General features: G+C 37.3%; 1 long non-coding RNA gene across 1 annotated transcript; it reads right to left on the reverse strand.

Annotated features, from left to right (window-relative positions):
* Nucleotides 1-777: 777 nt before the first annotated feature.
* Nucleotides 778-18826, reverse strand: LOC114034190. The gene is made up of 5 exons (XR_003568069.1): nt 18739-18826; nt 13231-13306; nt 12653-12739; nt 939-1042; nt 778-848 (listed from the first exon to the last, which is right to left on the reverse strand). It is a non-coding gene; the product is annotated as an uncharacterized LOC114034190 (long non-coding RNA).
* Nucleotides 18827-23037: the final 4211 nt, after the last annotated feature.

The raw sequence follows: 23037 nt of genomic DNA on the forward strand, positions 1-23037 counted from the left end.
GTTTCCCTTTCACTGGAAAAGGGAACTGTAGCTGCTCAGATATTATCATACACTAAAAATGTGGGAAAAAAACCCAACCCCAATGAGCCTTTTTTCTCCTCAACACCAAAGTCCTATCTTGTTTGTTTGTTTGTACCTGACTTCACTGGTTGAGACACTCATTTTACCAAGGCTATATGTAGCTACTCTGAGGCATCTAGGTGGCACAGTGGATAAGATGGCTGGGTCTGCAGTCAGGAAGATTGGAGTTCAAATCTGGTTTCAGATATTTATTAGCTCTATGACTCTGGGCAAATAACTTAAACACAATTTGCCTCAGTTTCTTCATCTGTAAAGTGGGAATGATAGCACCCACCTTTCAGGGTTGTTGTGAAGATCAAATAAAATAGTATTTGTAAAACACTTAGCATGGTGCCTGGTCTACACTATGCATTATATAAATGTTAGTTTTTGTTACTGTTATTATTATTACTCTACATATTCATCTTAAAGAGCTATGTAGAACACTGAGTGGTTAAATAATTTGTCCATGGTTATACAGCTAGTAAGAGTCAAAGGCAAGGCCTGAATGCAGGTCTTCCTGATTCTGAAGCCGGTTCTCTATCCACTACACCATGCTGCCCTTCAGTTTTATCACTCTAAAAATACAAGTCATGTACAATTCAAAAAAACAAAAAAAACCCAAAAAACAAAATTAACATATTTCAGCCTCATAAAATACACAAACATATGCCTATATGAGAGAACAAGAATTTTTTTGGTGGGGCGAAGTACTTACTGTACCATGGGATATTGTCAGAAAACCGTTTTTAACTGAGCATTTCCTTTTTTGCCATACTTTTCTGATCCTGTTTTTAAAAAGAACACAAAAATTGAGTCTCAAATTTAATACAAATAGTATAAAAAAAAAATTCCATTTTGCAAAATACTTGACTCACCCATCACTTTTCTTGTAGAGATTACCATTCCTTTCAGTCCCATGTTCTTTATTTCCCTGAGGTTGGTGTAAACTATAGGTTGTACTTTGCCGAATTTGTGAATCCTAAAAAATGGTGAAGAAATCATAAATTAATAGGTAATTAGTATTAAAAGAGACCTCAGAGATCATGTATTACAATCCCTTCAACAATTACTATTACTATTTTTTTGGGGGGGAATTGGAGTTAAGTGACTTGCCCAGGGTCACACAGCCATTAAGTGTCAAGTGTCTGAGGATGGATTTCCGGTGCTCTATCCACTGTGCCACCTAGTTACCCCTCAACAATTATTTTTAACTGAATGGACTCCCTTCCTACAAAAACAAATCACTTTTCCCCCTTACTTCATGACACACCAAATTCAGACCAAAGGTATATTTTATTTCATATTCTTTACTAGGAAAGGAAGACGGCAGCTCACTCTGAGACACAGAAGAATTTATAAGAACCGTTCAACACAACAAGGGATGTAGGGATAATAACAGCACACCCAAACCTTCTGGCCAATTACTGATCTAGATGTCACAGAATGTGGCTTCCTAAGGCTTGTCTGAGGTCCCTGAGGATAAAGTTTCATTTAGTTTCCTGTCTCATAGTTTTTTCTACACCTGCCCCACTATGAGTAAAACAGCCCTCAAAATCAACAGTACTCAAGGTAAGTTTATTTTAGGTGTCTGAACAAGTGCATTTTAATAATAACTGAAGTGCTACCCACTGGGTAAATGGAGAATCTGGATGAGGAATTTCACTTTAAACTAGAAACTTGGATTTCATCTTTCATTTAACTAAACACAGACAAGGTTTACGACAGCTGCTTTAGGAAGTGGGATAGGGAATCAATTTGAGAGGAATATAATGTCAGCCCTGATGCAGAGCTGACCCAGATGAGAGTAGATGACATAAATTTGTAGCATCCCCACCCAGTCAGCACAATTAAGTGATTTCTTCCTGTTTCAGCATTGCTGATGATTTGGTATCAAGTGAGAGCTCACTATAAAAATACTACGCGTGGGTTCCCCACATCACTAGTATACATATAGGATAAAGGCATGGTTAGACAACTGGGTCATGTGAGGGGAAAAATTGAGTTTTACTGGATTGCCAGATCAGTATGAATGAACAGTGTGAACTGGCCAACTAGATAAGAAAACTGGAAAAAGAAGGAGAAAACAGACGAAATATACCGAAGGGCTCTTTATGGGCTAATAACATTCAATATTCAATTCATTTTCGCGCCTAGTAGAGGAGGGAACAGAATCACACTGGGTTAATCATAGAAGGTGAGTTCTGGAGGTGAATTTTGAAAATGAAAACACAGATTGGAATAAAGGAGAGCCAAGGACATTCCAGGGAGGATGAATTAAATGTGTAATGCACAGAGAAACAGGAAGAAGCTGTTGCTAGTAAAATGAAGCTAGATGGAGGCCACAGAAGGCAGTGATAAGGAATTAGATGGGATGGCATAAATAAGCAAGTTGGCACAAGGTCCTGGATGACAGGCTGAGGTTGGATTTAATCCAAAGGCACTAAGGAGTCATTGTATGTTTTGAAACAGGCAAGTGTCTAATAAATATGCTGGTTGCTGTGTAGAGGGCAGACTGGAGTGGGGAAAGATACGTCTGAAAAGCAGAGAAGAGGCCACTACAAAGCGTAAAGAGGTTGTGTTGAAATCATTAGCAGAATTTGGTAATTCGACAGAATCTTCATCTCTTGTATCCCCTGCTCCCCCTGTCCTATTTCTGATTACTCCACACCAAACCCCAAACCGATGGCTTTCTCACTCTCTACTTCCTAAGCTCTTACTCTCATGCTGACAAATGGAACTGAACAAATCACTAAATTCTGCTAACTAGGGACACTACAAATTCATGCCATCCACTCTCAACTGGGCCTACTCTGCAGCAGGGCTGACATTCTATTCCTCCCAAACTGATTGCCTAGACCACTCCCCAAAGCAGCTGTTCTAAACTATCTCTCTCTTCAAGCCCTTTGCTTCCCCTTCCCCCCTCAGCCAAAAAGCTTGCATCGTACTTTACCAGGAATACCTGAGGCCATTCCTCAGAGCTCCATCTTCTCCCCTCCACCAAATCTCACATCATTCAAACATCCTCCCCCACTATTTCCTCCTTCACTACTGTCTCCAATGAAGTGGCCCTTGTCCTTAACAAAGCTGATCCCTCTACATGCACCCTTGATCTCATCCCCTCCCACCAGGGTACCTCCTTCTTCACAATTTTTTCCATATTCATACCCTCTTCACTCACACAAACCAGGTACAGGCCCTGATCATCTCACCCCTGGGCTGTTGAAATAGCTTCTGGTCAGTGTTCCTGCCTCAAGTCTCTCCACTGCCAAACCTCAGCCATTCTTCAGCTAACTCAGTTAATTTCTGAAAGCAAGGACTATTTTTGCCTTTCATTGTATCCCTTACCTCTGGCATATAGTAAGCACTAAATACATGCTTGTTGACTACATTAACTAATGGCTTGGATGTGGAGAAGGCAAAAGAGAAAGATGAATGACAAATTGACACAGTCAATTTACCCAGAGAACCAGAAGAGTGGTAGTGCTGGTGAAGACAATAACAACTTATATTTCTAATTTTAAGGGCCTTCTTTTTAGATTAGACCTATAATTTCACTGGTATAAGACATTTCTAAAGACGGGCTACCCCGTCTATAGTCATACGAAAAAATGCTCTAAATCATTATTGATTAGAGAAATGAAAATCAAAACAACTCTGAGGTACCATATCACACCTATCAGATTGGTCAACATGACAAAATAGGAAAATAATAAATGTTGGAGAAGATGTGGGAAAATTGGAACACTAATGCATTGTTGGTGGAGTTGTGAAATGATCCAACCATTTGGAGAGCAATTTGGAACTATGCCCAAAGACCTATAAAAATGTGCATACCCTTTGACCCAGCAATAGCACTTCTAGGGCTATATCCCAAAGAGATCATACAAAAGGGAAAAGGACCCACATGTACAAAAATATTCATAACAGCTCTTTTTGTAGTGGCAGAGAATTGGAAATTGAGAGGATGCCCATCAACTGGGGAATGGCTGAGCAAGTTGTGGTATACGAATGTAATGAAATACTATTATGCTATAAGAAATGACGAACAGGCTGACTTCACAAAAACCTGGGAAGACTTGTATGGTCTGATGCTGAGTGAAGTGAGCAGAACCAGGAGAACGTTGTATACAATAACAGCCATGTTGTGCGATGACTAACAGTGATAAACTTAACTCTTCTCAGCAATACAAGGATCTAAGACATCCCCAAAGGCCTCATGATGGAAAATGCTATCCACATCCAAAGAAAGAACTATGGAAGTTGAATTGCTTTTTTTTTTCTCTTCTGTTGAGTTTTGTTTCCTTTTTCTGATGGTTCCTCCTATTGGTTTTAATTTTTACTTACAACATCACTAATGTGAAAATATGTTTAATAGGAATGTAAATGTATAGCCTATATCAGATTGTGCGCCATCTTGGGGAGGGTGGTGTGGAGGAAGGGGGAGAAAAATTTTAAATTCAAAAGCATATGGAAGTGATTATTGATTAATCAAAATAAATTAATAAAAAAAAAAAAGAAATGATGGGGGAAAAAAAGATGGACTACCAATGCCGATCTGAATCTACTCTGTAAATCACACCCTTAGAAAGTTGTTTTGGGCACTGGTTAAATGTCTTACCTATGGATGCACAGCCAGTTTGTGTCAGAGGCAAGACTGGAACTTGGGTCTACTGAATTCAAGTCCAGCTCTCTAGCCACTACACTATGCTACATTTCACTAGTTTATATTTCTATACCACTTCAAGCTTTACAGAACGTGTTTCACATGCCAACCCTATAAAGTAGGTAGTACAAGTATTATTGCCCCATTATACTGAGAGAAATGTTTATTAAATAACCGATTGTTAACACTGGGGAGATCCAAGATTTTTTCCCTTCCTATTTCCTATAATGAGATTGGATTTAACATTCTCCTCTATCTGGTTCAGACCCAGCCCAACTGGGGAAGCCCAAAGTGTTTTACTCAGGCTTGGGTGGGGCCTTGATCCTTTGTTTGGATTGTCAAAACTTGAGGCTTCGGGTGGTCTGGGAGTAAGAGTGACATAATCAAAGTCACATTCCCACTCTCTTATTAGAATAGGTCCACCTCTCACTATAATATTCATTCTTCTCATTAACTGTTAACCAACTGATTGTTAACAAATTGATAACTAGTTAATTGCTGCCTATTGGAAACTCTCACTCTTCCAAGGGCATATAAGCATCATGAAGCCACCATGATCATCTTTAGTTTACAAGAGAAGGTCAAATGACCATTTTTTATTAATTATTCATTAGCCATAATTAATAAAATGACTACCCAGAAATTATGTCTCTTGAATTTTTTATTTATCACAATACTAATGAGGAAGCACTGAGACTCAGAGAGATTAAATAACTTGCCAAAAGTCACACAGCTAGTAATTGGTGGAGAAAGGATTTCATTACAGGTCTCCTGACTCTGAGTCCAGTACTCTTTCCAGCACACAAAGGGAAAACATGCAAGAGGTAGCTGAGTATAGAGTAGAAATAAGAAAAGCTCATTCTGACATGTTAAGGTTGAGAGACATTACACACAGGCATTCAAATAATAATATATTAGGTGTACTTGGAGATAAAGGACAAGTAGACATTGAATATTCCCCTAAAAAACATTTTTTAAAATATCCCTTGATTCTGTACATGTCAGGTCCTATAACCTTCTGGATATCGTTCAGCCTCAGCAAGAGCCCCCAGTACTGAATCTACAAAATGTGCCAACACAGGATGAGCACAAAGAAAAGTTTTCGCTTCATCTTTGAATTTAAATTGTGCTCAAGCAATAATTGTCCTAGACATAAAATCAGCGAATTTATCAGCTGATGACAAAGCCTGAACAAGGAGAATAAAAACCAGAAAGAACCTTCTCCATTTCTAAGAGGAGCTTGTTTAGTTGTCATGTCTCTGAAGAAAGGACAAACCTACTTCTTCAAGAAATGAGTTTGGCCCTGGCTCTCTGGTACCCACCGTCTCTGAAACTGAAAATTAGGACAAGACCTATCAAGTACCACTGGGAGTAAGTGCACTGGAATGGGCATGGAAAAATGATGTTCACCTAAGTGAATTTCTGAGAATGCCTAAGAATAAACCTGTCAAAAGGATAAATCAAAGATCCAAGAAGTGAGTCTATTGATTTAATAAAAACCCACACAAAAATAAATGGTGACATCACATGGCTCAATACAGCTAAATGTGTACATGCTAAAGATATTAACTGGTACCACTTACAGACCTTCTGAATAGGTCTAAAAAATTCATTCATCGTAGTATAGTGATCCCTAAGGACAAGAATTAAAGAGGAAGCCAACATAATTTTTTCTATTTTAAACCTTACATTTATTCAATCAATTAAAAAGTAAGTCACTGAGCTAAGTATGAGGGGTACAAACAAAGTCTCTGCTTTCAAAGAGTTCCATTGGGACGACAACTTATAAATAATTTTACTGAATGAGGTCAAACTATCTTTTTAAATTTTAATTGTTTTAAGTAAGTAGAACAGTGTTTATCCCACAAAATTCTCAAACTATCTTCCTCCTAATTATTCCTGCTGAAGAGGTCTAATCAAACCTGGAGATATAAGATTATCTTCCTTTCCATGTGATAAAATAAATTGCCACATACTTTCCTTTCCGTATTCCTTTATATAGACATTCTATCCTTCCACAAGACCCAAATTTTAATTTCCTGACACACAATTCTAGGAAATAGGATCATGAAACAAGGCAACAGTCTCTTTATTTAGGGAGTCCAGTAATCTGTTATGGTGAAAGTTATCTTGAGCTCCTCACTGTCATCATTCATTCTTTCCCCTAAGCAGATCAAAACCATGCAGTGATTAACTTTGAATAAATCAAGAGATTGATCACCTGTAAATCTGAAGCAGGGGTTCTTAACCTTTTTTGTGTCATGGACCCCATTAGCAGTCTGGTGATGCATAAAACAAAATACAAAGGATTACAAATTATATTGAAAGAGTTATTTTTTTTTTTAGGCAATTGGGGTTTAAGGGACTTGCCCAGGGTCACACAGCTAGTAAGTGTTAAGTGTTTGGTCTGAGGCCAGATTTGAACTCAGGTCCTCTTGACTTCAGGGTCGGTGCTCTATCCACTGTGCCACCTAGCTGTTCCTCAGAGTTATCATCATGGACTCCAGCTTAAGAACCCCTGGTTTTTACAGGGTTTAGCTGAAATGGGCATCTTATTGTATAAAAATGTTTGGGAATTTTATGGCACCTCAGGAAAAACCTGATGAAATGCTGTAAATATTGGCTAGGCATGACACTTTAGGATCATAAATTTTGGAACTGAAAAGGACTTTGGAAATCCCATAGTCCAATCCCATCATTTTTATAAAGGACACATACTTATCCAACTTGCAGATGATATAAAGGTGAGAAGGAGAACTAACATAATGGATGACAGAATTCAAAAACATCTGCAGAGGATAGAACACTAGGGCAAATCAAATAAGATGAAATGTAATAGTGATAAATGTCAGACCCCTTACCCCCTAACCCCACCCCACCACAACACACAGTGTTTTATTTATCTAGCCTAGGGGCTTTTAACCTTTTTTGCGTGGGTCATGGATCCCTTTGGCAGTCTGGTGATGCCTAGTGAGCTCTTCTCTAAGCAATGATTTAAATGCATAAAATGAAATACGCTGAATTACAAAGGAAATCAATTATATTGAAATATAGTTATAAAATTTTTTTTTTTTGCTTTTTTGGTGAGGCAATCAGGGTTAAGTGACTTGCCCAGAGTCACACAGCTAGTAAATGTCAAGTGTCTGAGTCCGGATTTGAACTCAGGTCCTCCTAACTCCAAAGCTGGAGCTCTATCCACTGCGCCACCTAGCCATCCCTAAAAATATTTTTAAAAAGCAAGTTCATGGACTCCAGAGATTTCTGTGGGTATCAGGCACTTCTCATATTACAAAGGTAGTAAAACCAGTAAGTACAGACCACTTGGTATTGAAAAACCTAGTAACAAATCTCCTAGATAGGTGTTTCGGGTTGTTTTTCTTTGGGGGGGGAGGTATTGTCTTCTCTTGGTTTCCCTTGTACTTGTCTAACTGTGCCTCTTACTCTTCTGTTGGAACATCATCCATATTACATCCCTTCCTGTGGGTATCCCCCAAGGCTCTGTCCTGGGCCTTTCTCTTTCTCTGCACTCTCTTACTGGGTGACCGTATTAGCCCTCATGGGTTTAACTACTGTGTTTATGCAGATGACCCCTACACTATCCAGTCCTAGTTTGTTTCCCAAGCTCCAGTCTCACATCTTCAATTTTTTGGAGGACACTTCAACCTTGACGTCTTGTAGGTATCTCAAACTCAAAATGTTCAAAACTGGATTCTTGTCTATCCCATTATTGCCACTTAGGTCTTCATCACCTCTTACTTGGACCAACAGCTTCCTTACTGGTTCCCTGACTTGGGTTTCCCCTACTGTAACCCATCTTCCACTCAGTGGCCAAAATGATTTTTCTAATAAATTTCATTAATTTCCTGTTGTCTCTAGTATTAAATAGAAAGTCCTCCGATTGGCATTTAAAGCCCTTCTTAATCTAGCTTCATCAGTATTCTTATACACAACTCTAATTTACACCACCCAGGTCAGAGTCATCAATCATGGTTGCATGTCAGGTATATTCTTGCTCAATCTGTTTTACATAGTCCAAACAATGACGGGTGAAATAGGAAAAATAACCAAAAAGAATCAGTCTAAATAACAATAATGCAAGCTAAGTTTACTTTGTGATTAGCGGTAGAGAGATGGGAAACTGAACTTGCTAGTCAGGAAGCTCATTTTAAAATCTGTAACAATTATCTTCCAAACAACTGCGCATTACCCACAGCTTGCATTATCAATTATTTTCAATTGTTAGAACACTAAAAAGCAATTCAAGGTACAATTTCCAAAACCACCATCCCCAACAACAGCGGGGCTGAAAGGTTTAATATTGACCTGCAGCCAGTCGGAAAAGGAGGCAGACAGCAGTAGTAAGAAATATTTATTTGACTACCTATGTGTTCACTAGGGCAGATGGAGTAGGGGGAAAAAATTTAAAAATAAACACGAAGATAGGGTGAATGTGCCGGTAAATTTTTTATGCTTCTCTGCAAAGCTGGAAATAGCAAGCAATGTGAAAACAGTCCCATGCTCCCAAACCTCCTAACAGTACTCAAGCAAAGCAAACACAGACCTTGCACTGTGCCCAGAGTGCTGATAAACCTTTGAGTTGGCTCTGCTTTGGCTTTTTTTTTTTAACTTGGTGCTTTTCTTAGCTGTGCTCAGTCTTCCATCCAAAAACAAAAGCTTCTCTCACCCATTCCTAGTAACTCACTAAACAGCCACTCTGGGATGCTAGAGGTTTCTTCCTGGCCTCAACACTTCATTTTCAATGTACACTTTTGTCTTCATTTTTCCCACATCCCAAAGTCTTTGGCTTTTTTTTTTCCTGCTTATCTCTGATGTTTGGAATTGTCACAGTACAATAACCTATATTTTGTAGGTTGTAAGGAAACCTCTGTGTGTGTGTGTGTGTGTGTGTGTGTGTGTGTGTGTGTAACACTTCTACAACCATTTATTATATGCTTATGCACTACACTGTGCTATGGTCTGGGGGAGATGCAAAGATGAATAAGACATGAATTTACAATCTAGTAGGAGTCATGAGACATGGATTGAGATAAGTAAAACAAAAATTAGAATATGTTAATGAGAAGAGAAGAGAGATAAATCACTTCCAAGGGGTTCAAGAAAGGTTTCATGGAGAATAATGGCTCACATTTATAGAGAGCTTGAAGGTATACAAAGTGCTTTAATATGCTATTTCATTTGATTTGAGAAGGTTAGGATTGGAGCTAGGTCTTCAAAGATGAGGAATTCAACAAGCTTTGACAGAGGCAGAAGGTGCAGGAAAGAAAGCCTGAATCGTGTTTAGAGAATGGTTCAGTCCACCTAGAACAGTGGTGTCAAGGGCCACTAAATCATACCTAAGGATCTATAGGGACAGCACATTGACTTAGTTTTTAAATGCATTGTAATTTATATTTTATTGTATTTTTAATTATCTTGTTAAGTATTTTCCAATTACATTTTAATTTGTTTAGGGCCACACTTATGGAGTTCATGTTTGACACCTTTGGCCTGGAGTCAGGGTGTATAGTTTGAGGTGATGCTACAATGATAGTTTGGGGTCAAGTGGTGAAGGGCATTGAATACCAAGCTGAGTTTTGGTTTTACTTGGTAGGTAGTGAGGAACTTAGGAAATTTTTTGATCAAGGAGGTGACCTAATGAAAACTGTTTTAGAATTGTTTAGCTTTAGAAATGTTTAGGTTAATATGGGAGCGTTATGAAAGATAGGGTTGGTGCACGGGCTAGTAGAGTGTACCAATAACCTGGGCATAAGGAGGTAAGAGCCTAAACAGGATGGTAGTAGTGGGAGTGGAAAAGAAAGAATGCATTTCAGAGGTGTGGTCTTGGCACTCCTCCCAAATTAAAAAAAAAAAGAAACTAACACTCATAGCTAAATTTCCCATACAAGCAACCTGAGGAGGGAGACGGTGCAAATATAAATAAATCGGAGCAGAATGTGACATCGTCACTAAAACCATTCACGAGACACCAGTATGTGGGGCACAAGAACTAGAAGGCAAAACCATAAGAGCTATGTCCCTGAAGCCCAATCTCCTTGAATAATGCTCCACAGAGGGCCCCAAAGTACTAACACACTGAACCAAACAAGACTAATAAGAACAACCCAGCCTCTCTTTTAAATAGTCACTGAAAACAATTCACAGAGGAATTTGCACTGTAGAAAGACTGATCACCAGGACAAAAATACACATTAACTCATTCACAAAAATACAGTTCTTCCTGTGAATGTTTACAACGACAGCTCCTCAGTGCACTGAAACCAGGAAAATACACATTTCCATACACAATGGACAAAAAAATCCAGGAAACTTCACTAAGTAGCTAAACCAAGGAACTGGATTTAATTTATTTTCAACACCAGAAGGAAAATGGCAGTGTTCCAGGTTGCATTTTGAGTAGGCAACTTCAAATGACAAATTATGAGCACTGGAAGTTCCTGGTGGCAAAAGGGACATCAATTTCACTGCTTATGGTGAAGTGGGAGAACCAAGGGTCTCTGTCCTTTATTCAAGATATGTGGATATAAAAGGAAATAAAGAGTCACAAATTTAAGCTACTTCTACCCAATAAAATAGTTAGGGGAGAAAAATCCAGTTTCTTGATGTTCAAGAAAGGAACATGCAAAGTACTTCAATTTATAGAATTCTAAACTACTTACTCTCCTAGACTTCGGTCACAAAAGGCAAATGCATTATCAGGAGAAAAAAATAATAATATTCAGTTATAGCACAAGAATATAAAATAAAAAAATATTAATGCTGAGCTTTATGTTACTACTAAATTAATTACTAGCACATTAACATGAACCTGTTTTCTAACAACTACTAAGCACATCTTAAGGCAATTCCTACAGTGCAAAGCAAATAGATATATAAAGTTAAAGAATAGCATACTCTTGAAAAGGTGATAGCTTAATGATACCACACTGGGCTTTATTACAAAAAGTACAAGTCCACTATTACAAGTCCTGAGTTTTGGTATGTTAACATTCAGTGACATCACTTTTCACAGGAAATAGTAGCTGGAAGGGACCTTAGAACAAGACCCTCATTTGACAACTAAGGAAAATAAAGCTTAGAAAAGTTAAATGACTTACCCAAGCTTAATGCCAGGGATAAAATTCCAAACTCTGAGCTTAATATTCTTTCTACCATACTATGACACCTCCCCTCTAAAAGTATTGTTTAGGAGAGACTTATAGGTTTCCAGCCTGGTTTCTGCCTTGGAAGACACAATTCTTTTTTAAAACCCTTTTTACATTATGTGTTTATATTTCTTATATGAATAAGGAGAATAAAGATGAAACTATTAACATTTTAGCCCAGAAAATAATCAGCATAAACAAAAAAGTCTTTTCCTTTGTGATATAGCACAGCGTTATAGAAAGGCGAAGCCACCAAGAACAATTCTGGGGCCCCCTGCCCATGAAGATGATACCCAGAAGAGATTTTACAAGGTAATACTGAAGCCATGTCCCAAAGATGGTAAACAGACAAGTTTTACTGGCTTTTTTTTCACACTGGACTAAGACTTGGAGTAAACTGAAAGAGCAAACCAGTAATTTTGGTACTGTGTAGCCAAAGACTTAGTGTGCTTACAATCAAGACCTTAAACAGCCTCAGAACTTGATTTTATAATGCTGTTTTAAGAATCACAGGCTGGTAGAGCTAGAAGGCAGCATCAAGGTTACCCATTCTAACCTCCTCCAATTTACAGGTGAGAAAACTGAGGCATCAAGAGGGTCAAGTGCCTAAGAACACTTAGGTGGTAAATAACAGAACTAGTATGTGAAGCCAGGTTCAACGACCCCAAATCCAGGGATCTTTTCACTACTGTACCACTGTTTCCAAAACTATTTAGAAACAAACCAAGAGAACCATAAAGCCTACAAAATTAAATCCCCTCACCTCTTTTTGTTCAACCTGGAGTGCTGATTTTAAAATATCTCGTAGCTGTATTAACTGTTTCCTTTCTTCATCCTGGGCCTGTTTGATCTAAATTAGGCAGAAAAGACAAAACCTGGGTTAAAATGAAGAAAGGTAAAAGTCTACAGATCATTATACAAGAAAATTTATTCCTTAATTAGTTAAGATATTCCAAACAACCAAAACAAGGATAGGCAATAAATAGGAATATGAAAAAATTGACAACAATTCTAAGTGGTATTAGAAGAAAATCGCTCAATACAAACAGCATAGCTTTGAAAATAATGTGCTGAATTTATGATATATTCTAAGAAGAAAAAAAGCAAGCTGTATTGAATAGAAATGTGCTACTTCATACATTATCTTTTCATGTTCTATATTGTATATGGAAATGCTCTTTTTTTGTTCTACCCAAAATAATATAAAAATAAATTTTTAAAAAGAGGTGTCTGATTGAATAGTATGGAAACTCAAGAAGGCAGAGTACCAACATTTGAAGTAAAAGCATTTCTTTAATAGTAAAAACCATTTTAAAATAAGTGTAAGAGGTCACATCTTACTATGTGAAGATCCGTTGAAAGAGTTTCAATGGAGGGTTTGAGGGTTTCAACAGCTTTCAGTCCATCCTGGAAGAAACTTGAAAAAAAAAAAAAGACTGATTCACAAGGGAAAAGAGAATTTAGCTGGATTTTCAAGGTTAATACAGAAAGGAAAGGAGAAAAAAGCTACTTTAATAGGAAAGGGGCTAAGGTTCTTATAATTATGATGAAATAAAAAAGATGAAAAGGACCTCAAAAGTTTGAGCAAATGAGAATTAAGTGGCACTTGCAAAATTAGGTTAGGCAAAGAAAATCTATTTTCCTGATTCTGCGGAGCTACATTAAGCTTGAAGAGAAAATGGTCTATGCATTTTATTATTATTAATACAATATTTATATATTATATATTATTATTATACACATAAAATGTCTTCTCTGCCTGCAACACACAATAGGAAATATGACCCTACTGAAAAAGTGGCTGTGAAGGATTAATAACCAGAGGCTTCTGGTCGGTTGATCTGACATGAAAGAATGTAAGCCCAAAAAAGTATGACTAGAGGGAAAAGGAGGAAGAATTAGGAGATGGGGGGAAGGGCAACAAAATAGGGAGGGAAGGGGACAACAGAAACTAGAGATTTTTACTGGAAAAGAGTGGATTATATTGATAAGGAAGAAGGGAAAAAAATGAGTAACAAACTGAAAATTGGTGAAGAACAGAGAAATACCACCTACAGAGCCCAAGGGATACCAAGCTGAGCCAAAGGAAATAGGAAACTCAGGCTCAGAAAACACTCAAATGTCCAAGTATATTAACCATCTTAAAAAACAAACAAACCAACCCAGAAATAATGCTCATAGGTACAGCACTTATAATGAATAGCTCATGAAAAACAAATGTAAACATCTAGGAGTAGGCTATTAAAAAAAACAACATGAATTTCTCTCCACCAATGCCCTCTTGTCAATGCTTCATTGTGGCACATAGTGACACTGAGTTCTTTAAGATGGTGCCAATGGTACACAAACTCTGACACACTCTACATCAATGCAAAAGAGTACCAAATTGGCATGGACTAGCATGTGTATAGTCAGAGGAAAGGCCTCATTACCAAGCTAGCTCCAGGGTGATGAATTTTTGGTCACACCCACTTACAAGGACCATATACCAAGGAAGAGATGAATGGAGGTACTAATCTGCCCTACTGGAAGCAGTCTTCAAGACCAAACAAAATTCTTCAAGACCAAACAGATCCTTGAAACAGTAAAGAATTTAAATAGTATGTTAAAGTGGTGAGAATGCTGGACTCAGAGACAGGAGTTGTTGTTCAGTCGTTTCTGACTCTTTGTGATGCCATTTGGAGTTTTCTTAGCAAAGATATTGGAGTGGTTTGCCATTTCCTACTCCAGCTCATTTTACAGATAAGGAAACTAAGGCAAACAGGGTCAAGTGACTTGCCCAGGGTCACACAGCTAGTAAGTATATGAGGCCAGATTTGAACTCAGGAAGATGAGTCTTCCTGACTTCAGGCCCAGCACTCTATTTATTACACCACCTAGCTGCCCTCAGAGCCAGGAGACAGGGGTTCAATTCCAGGCTCTGACATTATGAGGACCCAGGACAGATCACTCGAATCCACCTTTGCCACAATTTCCTCATTTGTAAAATGGAAATAATAAATCTTTATTACCTGGTTTAAATGGGTGTTTTAAGTAAAGCAATTTGCAAACTAGAATAGGAGGAAGACAATGTTCAGAAGTAGGTGGTGATGGTGGAGATGATGGTGGTCAGAAGGAGGTGGTGATGGTGGAGAAGATGGTGGTCAGAAGGAGGTGGTGATGGCGGAGATGATGGTGGTCAGAAGTAGGTGGTGATGGTGGAGATGATGGTGGTGGGCAAAAATATTTTAAACGAGTTAAGCTACTCAGCATTGGTTTTAAAAAAAAATCTGTGCACATCAACTGAAGGAACCAAAGGAAGGAGAATCTTAGACAAATTGTTTCTTTATTGGCTCTTGGGGAAACAGTCTTCCAAAGAGGATCTCAGGCATAAGTGTTTTTGTGCAGAAGATGTGTATTTCTTTATACTTCCCTCCCTCCACAAATCAGGCACCACAAATATATGAGGTTGTGAAAACAAAGAAGCCCAGGGAGGAGAAAAGGGAAAACAAAACACAGGCTGTGAATTATAAGCAATCAGCAGCTAATAATTAAAGGTCACAGGGATCAGGCTACTATAAACCTCACATGTTAATCTTTAGGACTAGAATGTCAAGGGTGCAGAGAAGTTGGAAAGTGTGTTTCACCCTTTGGCTAGAAGTTCTAAGTTTAAGGGAATTACGGGTATGAGTTAGTAACTAACCAATAATAGACCAATTTCAACCTTTGGTAACCCCAGTGCAGAAATACCCCTAGGGAAAGTAGAGCTCCAAGAATCTTTGCAACCTAGCAACCCTCTTGAGAGTGAGAAAGTTCTACAAGAATATTATTTGGTAGAGTTAAGCTAAAGTCACTTCCTCAGAATGTTTGCTTTTCTAAAGATGTACTCACTGCCAGGATCAGAAACAAACAGCTTGACAAAATAATAATTATTAATATTACTTAATAAATATTAATAAAAATAACTATTATATCAGCAGCTAACACTTAGTGCTTACAATGTGCTAAGCACTTCTCAATTACTACCTCATTTGATACTGACAACAACCCCATGAGGTAGATGTTATCACTTATTCCAGTTTCATAGCTGAGGAAACTGAAGCAGAGATAAAGTGATTTGCCCATGAACAAACAGCTCAATCTGGATTTCAACATCCAGTGTTCCTAACTCCAGCACTGTGCCACCTTGCTGGTTCTATTAACAAAGTCAGCAGAATGCTAGCCTTGATTTTGAATCCCAACTCTAACACTCACTAGGTATGTAAATGCCACTTTCTGCATGATCCTATCTCTCCACATCAGCTAGTACCTTCCCCTTTCCCCCAAAAATTTCCTTGGATTTACTTTGTATATGTTTATATAACATATACCTATTCTTTCCCCCAACAGATTATAAATTCCTTGAGTGAGGGTTTATTTCACGTTTGTCTTATTATCCCCAGGGCCTAACACAATCTTTGACACACAGAAGGGACTAAATAAATGCTTATTGATTAATATGTGAAAATTAATACAAGACCAAGTCACCATAACTTTGGTGAACTTCAGTTTTATTATCTACAAAATGGAGGTGACCACCAGTTCCTGGTGTGTGCTTACAAAAAGTGTGCTGAACTGAATCATCATTATCACTCAGAAGTATCAAGTGTTGTCCAAGATTCCAGTGGCCTAAACTATTGGTATTATTATAATTTCCCATCCAAGGAAATATTGCCTCTAATAAACATCATAAACATTAGTTTTTTTCTACTCTAAATATTTCCCGGCCTCCTGAATCAAGACCTTAGTTCTTCCATTTTTTTGTGTCCTCAAGGTTAATTCTCAAACTTTCCTGAAAATCTATTGCCTCTAAGTATTTAATTCCTTTTTATTTAAAAAAATTATCACCCCTAATTCTAGATTTCTTGAAAGCACACATCCAAATTTTATTAGCAAAGGCCACTGAGTTACATAGCCTAGGATGGTTTGAATATAATTTGGAATTGTAAATGTCCTTAAAGACAAAAAAGAGACTATAAATAATGATGATGATGATACTTCATTACTGCTCAGAGCAGAATATCTTCTCCTCAGTCTAGCTCTACCCACCACTTACACTGAAGATTGATATAACATTTATGCACATAAGAAAGGAAGTGCTAAGGGTCATTTTTCTTCTTTTGTAGGATCATTAGGCCCCCTATATTTTGTTTTAAAAGAACAAAAATGTTCAATTCCTGTAGGTGACTTTGGAGAGCATAACGAATGTGTGTATATATCTATATCTATATCTATATATATATTCAGACAGTGTGAGGTCTATCTTTTTAAAAGGTCAGTGAACTTATCCTGTACTAAAGTATTTCACCAATGCCTCATCATAGCACAGAGACTTAGACCGGGGGGTGGGGAACCCGTGGCCTTGAGGCCACATGTGGCCCTCTAGGTCTTTGGGTGCAGCCTTCTGACTGAGTCCAAGTTTTACAGAACAAATCCTTTTATTAAGGGGATTTATTTTGTGAAGTTTAGATTCCGTCAAAGGGCCACACTTGAGGTCCTAGAGACCATATGTGGCCTCAAGTCTGCAGGTTCCCCACCCCTGACTTAGACTCTCAAAAGCAAGGCCAGCTCTGTCAGGTCCTAGAAGGTTGGAAAGGCTTCAAGGAAGGTCAATGGAACAATGCAGTTAGTTATGGACCTGGAGTCAGGAAGACCAGAATTCAAATCTGGCCTCAGACACTTATTACTGTATTACTTATTACTGTGTTAATAGTTTCATTATCTACAATACTGGTATAATTATTATCTTACCTTCCAGAGTTACTGTGAGGATAAATTAGATAACATTTATAAAGTGCTTTGCAAACCTTAAAGTACTATGTAAATGCTAGCTATTATCGTCATTATTTGTAAGTCTGGCAAAGGTCTACAAGTGCTGATCAATCTAGCTAATAAGTTCAGAAAGAGGTTCATCATTAGGAGGCTGACCACCACAAAAAAAAAAAAAAAAAGAATTTTTTTTTTCCAGGAACTCACAAAGGCTGCAATCTACCTTAATGGAACAAATACACTGATAAAATAATTTACCTAGTTTTTTTAAATATTGAAGTAAAATTATGCCCATAAAAGGTCAACTTTCTCTTTCAACTGACCAAAAAAAAGGAAGTTCTGTTGCTACCCAACTGACAAATCTGGCAAATTAAAAAAAAAAAAAAAAAAAAAAGGAAAACTCAGAATAACCACTGAGAATTAAAATAGTAACAATGAAGAGACTCGCATCCTAAATTTCCCCCATGCAAGGGGAAAAGGGGAAAAAAATGAAGAAGTATAATGGCAGTTACCCTAAAGCTAAGAGTATAGGTTCATGTGAAATTGTTTTCCTTTAAATGGGCTCCAGGGTGCTAATGTTTTCTATGCTCAGCTTAGTTTGTTTCTCAAGCTTGGAGTTCTCCAGGAAAGTAAAATCACTTCTCACTTCTCACACCTTTTTGTGCTGTTTAACCTTGACTGAATTTTAGAAATGGAAAAACTTAGAAAAAGCAAGTATCAAGCTCTCATTCTTTTTACATGCAGTCAAGTATGCTAGTCACACTGAATGCGGCAGATTTCATAGGACAGTAGTTCAAAAACTTTAATCTAATGTCATACAATTAGTGCTATCATCATTTAATATTTAATAAACACCAAAGAAACATAAATTCACTTATCCAAACAAAACATTTATCCCAAAAAATAAAGTAAACACAAAAATATCATACAAAAACAACAAGGCAAAATATAATTCTGAATGAGGGTCATAATTTAGTAGATTTCTTTTCTACATTGAAATACCCACAGCTGCCATGAAAAAAAGATAGGTTTTAAGTATAATCACAAGAAAGAAGCACTTACTTGCACTGTGCATGAAAATATTTGATCAAGTTCTGAAGTAAATCAACTCCTTTTTTAATCTTGATTTCATTAACCTTTAGTAAGTACTGTTAAAAAAAAAAAAACAACAATTCACAAGAATAAGCAGGCAACCTAAAAGCAAACTGTATCAGTAACATAAGACCAACCAGAGTCTAATTGCCATAATGGTAGGAATCATGTCCTTCATTAATTTTTTATCTCCTCCAAATGTAAATCATGCAATTAGAGCTAAATAAAATTTTCTTTTGTAATTTTAAATGAATTAATCAATTCTGTATCAGGACATTTAATTCAATTCAAACAGTCATTAAGTCCCTATACTATGTGCTATGAATTATGTGAAGGTACACTGAAGAAAGTTAAAGGCTGTGACTATGCTAGAGATGTATGAGAGGATGCATGATACAGTTGAAAGAGGATGGATTTTAAGTCAGGAGAAGTGGGTACAATCTCAGCCTTGCTGCTTACTAGGTGTGTGGACCATGTGCAAAAGCCACTTCTTTCTAAATAAAAATTCCCTCATGCAGAAAATGAGAATAACACTTGTACTACCGTATACCTCATAGGGTTATTGCAGAGAAAATGCTATGTAAATGTCAGCTAGGTGGCACACTGGAGAGTGCATTAGACTTGGAGTCAGGAAGACCTGAGTTCAAATCTTGAACTAGCTGTGTAACCCTTGGCAAGTCACTTAACTTCTCTCAGGTTTCCTCATCCGTAAAATGAGAATAATAAGAGCATCTACCTCCCAAGATTGTTGTGAGGATCAAATGAGATAATATTTGTAGGCACTTTGCTATATAAATGGTAGCTATCGTTATTATGTTAGTGCTATAGAAGCGTATGCTGTTATGTATATTAAGCACAGAATCAAAGCAGTGATTCGCAAACTTTGAGAAAATGTGATATTTTATTGTAACCTATCTGATTCCGTGACAATCCTCTGCCCCTAGCAAAATAAAGAATTTTTGTTTAAATCGCTTGAGTGAATTTTTAGGGAAAACATTGCAATAGTTGCTTCAACAACCAGAGTCGCCTGGGCTGTCAAAAAACAAAAACAAAAACAAAACACTAGGCTTGGGAATCAATGATCTAATCCAGCTAGAGCAATAAAATGTCCATTCATTAAAACAAAAAGTAATCAAAACACTTTAATACTTAAAAAAATATACACTTCAACTAAATAACTATAACACCTCATTTCCTCCATGTGCCTTTTCCATCTGATTCTTTATGTATTTTTTCTGTTGTTTTTTCATACATTCTCTAGTCAACATGCATTCTATTGTTCTAATTCTGCTTTGTGTGCTTGGCATTATTTCACAAATATCTTCCTGAATTTCCAAATATTCTTCATTTTCACCATTTTGAATGGGGCACTAATAATTTTTTATGTTGCTATACCACACTTTGTTGTCATTCCCAATCACTGTGCATATTTCCAGGTTTTCATTAACATAAATAAAGCTTCCAAATATTTTCATACACACACACACAAAACCTTCTTTCTCTTTAATAATATTCTTAGGTTATAATCTACATAGTGGAATCATGAGCTTCCTTTACCGGAGATCTCCCAAGAAAAAGTCTCCAAGACCAACCTGTAGGACCCACTTAGTGTTTAATGACTGATGGTCAAGGAGTTTTTCACATCTTGCTTCAACATAGAAGAGGCTAAAAAGACCATCAGATTTGGAATAAGAGAAGCTAGGCTTAAATATTTGTTCCACTAGTTACTACTTGTTTAGTCCCTGAAGGGATTTCAGAATCAGCTAAGGCCCATTCCAACACTAAATCCTTGGATCCTAGACTGCTTAGGTAACGCATGCTTGCTACATATTATTAGAAGAAGAACTGACACCTATATAGTGCTTTAAGGTTCACAAAACACTTTACATATTTTTTTTTTTTTGGTGAGGCAATCAGGGTTAAGTGACTTGCCCAGGGTCACACAGCTATTAAGTGTCAAATGTCTGAGGTGGGATTTGAACTCAGGTCCTCCTGACTCCAAGGCCAGAGCTCTATCCACTGCACCACCTAGCTGCCCCCAAACTCACTTCTCAAAGGCAACAATAGTGAAATATCAAAGCTATTATCCCTATTTCATAAAAAAGGAAACTGACATTCACAGAGGTTCAATGATTTGCACATGGCAGGAAAGCCTATGTTCAGCCATAAACATAGCAATGTTAATTATTAATATTATTGTATTAATGTAACTGATTGTTACACTGATAATTGTTGGTTAATTACTATTATTGGTTTTTATTTGTGTTAATTATTGTTATTAATTATGTTATTATGTTACTACTACCGATAATATTGATAGGTAAACGAGCAAGAGAAATAACTAATCAAACTTATCTTAGGCTCTACTATCTACTAATTCAGGTGGAGGGTGCTAACAAACTAGCAACTTCAGTACTAGTCAAGATTTGGATTTATAGATAGGTTTCATACGCCACTGAGAAGAGAAAAACAAAGGACTCCCTCTCTCCCCCTCCAAATTAAGCAACAGGCAACTCAAACTTAAGGGAAGTCATGTGGAACATCTTTAGCTAGAAATACGACCAAATCTGAAATATCTCAACATAGGTTGAAGAAGAGAGGGAGAGTAATGGTGACTTTTGCATTTCTGTGCTTGTTTTCAAAAAGCTTTCAAGCAAGTTTTAAAATGCATTTAATTAAAATGGGAAAAGAATTTCAGAACTGAGGAAGCCTGAATGCCATCTTTTAGACATGAGTCTCTCTTTAAATTGGAGTTGAGTGTTTCACAGACACTGCCAAAATAATGCATAACCTGGAAAATTGTTCCTCCCAATAACATGCTCAATTACACATCATGCGGAACTACTTAGAAAGCTTATCAAGGAGTATGTACAGAATTTCTAAAAAAGTCTCTTTTCCAGCCCAAGACATAAGGCTCTGCACAAGCACAGGAACAAATGCACACACACATTCCAAAGTCACTACTTATCCAGCGCGCACACTCTCTCTCTCTCTCTCTCTCTCTGTATCTGTCTGTCTCTGTCTCTCTCCAACTGAACCTCATTTGAACTTATCAACACCAGGGGGTAGGCAGGGCAAGGGTTGTTATTCCCATTCTACAGATGAGGAAAATGAGGCTCAAAGAGATCCACTGACTTGCCAAAGATCACATATCTTGTATGTTGTGGAGCTGGGACAAGAACTTGGTTTTCTAACTCCCAGTATAATACAACGCCTTAAAAATGGGTTTTGGACCACTGGTTCAGACCATAAATCTTATTTGGCATAGAGAACTCTTGTTGAGGAAACCCATTCTATCAATTCAGACTAGCAACAGTTCCATAACTTCTAGTCTGACAGAGGAGTCTGGGGGCACTTAAGGGGTCACATGACTTGCGCTGAATCACAAAGCCATTATGTCAGAGGTGAGCCTTGAACCCAGATCTTTCTTCATGACTCTGAGGCCAGTTCTCTAGTCACTACTCCATTGCTGCCTCTGGGTAGTTGGTTAAATTAAAATATTAATTCTGATCGCATGCCAATACTGGCAATGCACATTAATTTAGAAGTACATTGTGAACTCTATGTCAAATTACATACAAATGAAAATCTTGTAGAATAACACACATATATACACTCATAATTGTTGATATTTCATTTTTCAATTTGAGTTAGCCTCCATGTGTAGCTCCCCACACTGCTCACTTAGTGTTTGATCTAGGAATCAAAGATTTCTTGAAGTCAGATGTATTGTTGAAGACAAAGGTACTACCAAAACCAAAGTCAACAGACATTCAAAAGACAGAATTAAGTGACTTCTGGATTCCTTCCAGATAATCAACAGTTAATTGTATATAGTTGATTTATGATGTCACAAACCCATATTTGACATAAATTTAATTACTTCCTAGAGAGTGCACATATTTTATCAAAATACAAGATATCTGTATTACTAAGAAGAGCAAACACTGGGATAGATAGATGTGTTAACTTTTGTTTTCTCATATTTCTTCCAAAAACAGACCCACAATTGAAGAATAAAAAACTAAAACCCACTGGCATCCAACATTTTAGAGTATTTATTCTGTGATATTCTTCTTTCACTAAGTGTGAAAAAAGAAGACGACTCCTATAGTGTCCCGTCCCTCAAGCCAGGATGGTTAGGTAATGGTGCCAGAAGAATGCATTAAAACAGAGAATAGCTTTGGAAGGATAGCTAAGCTTCCTTGACCTCAATAAGTATAATTACTAGCGAGTAAATGGAATCTATTTGAAAACACCTTTCAAATG

Source organism: Vombatus ursinus, unplaced genomic scaffold (assembly GCF_900497805.2).
Source record: "Vombatus ursinus unplaced genomic scaffold, bare-nosed wombat genome assembly UNPS02008437.1, whole genome shotgun sequence".
NCBI classification, from domain to species: domain Eukaryota; kingdom Metazoa; phylum Chordata; class Mammalia; order Diprotodontia; family Vombatidae; genus Vombatus; species Vombatus ursinus.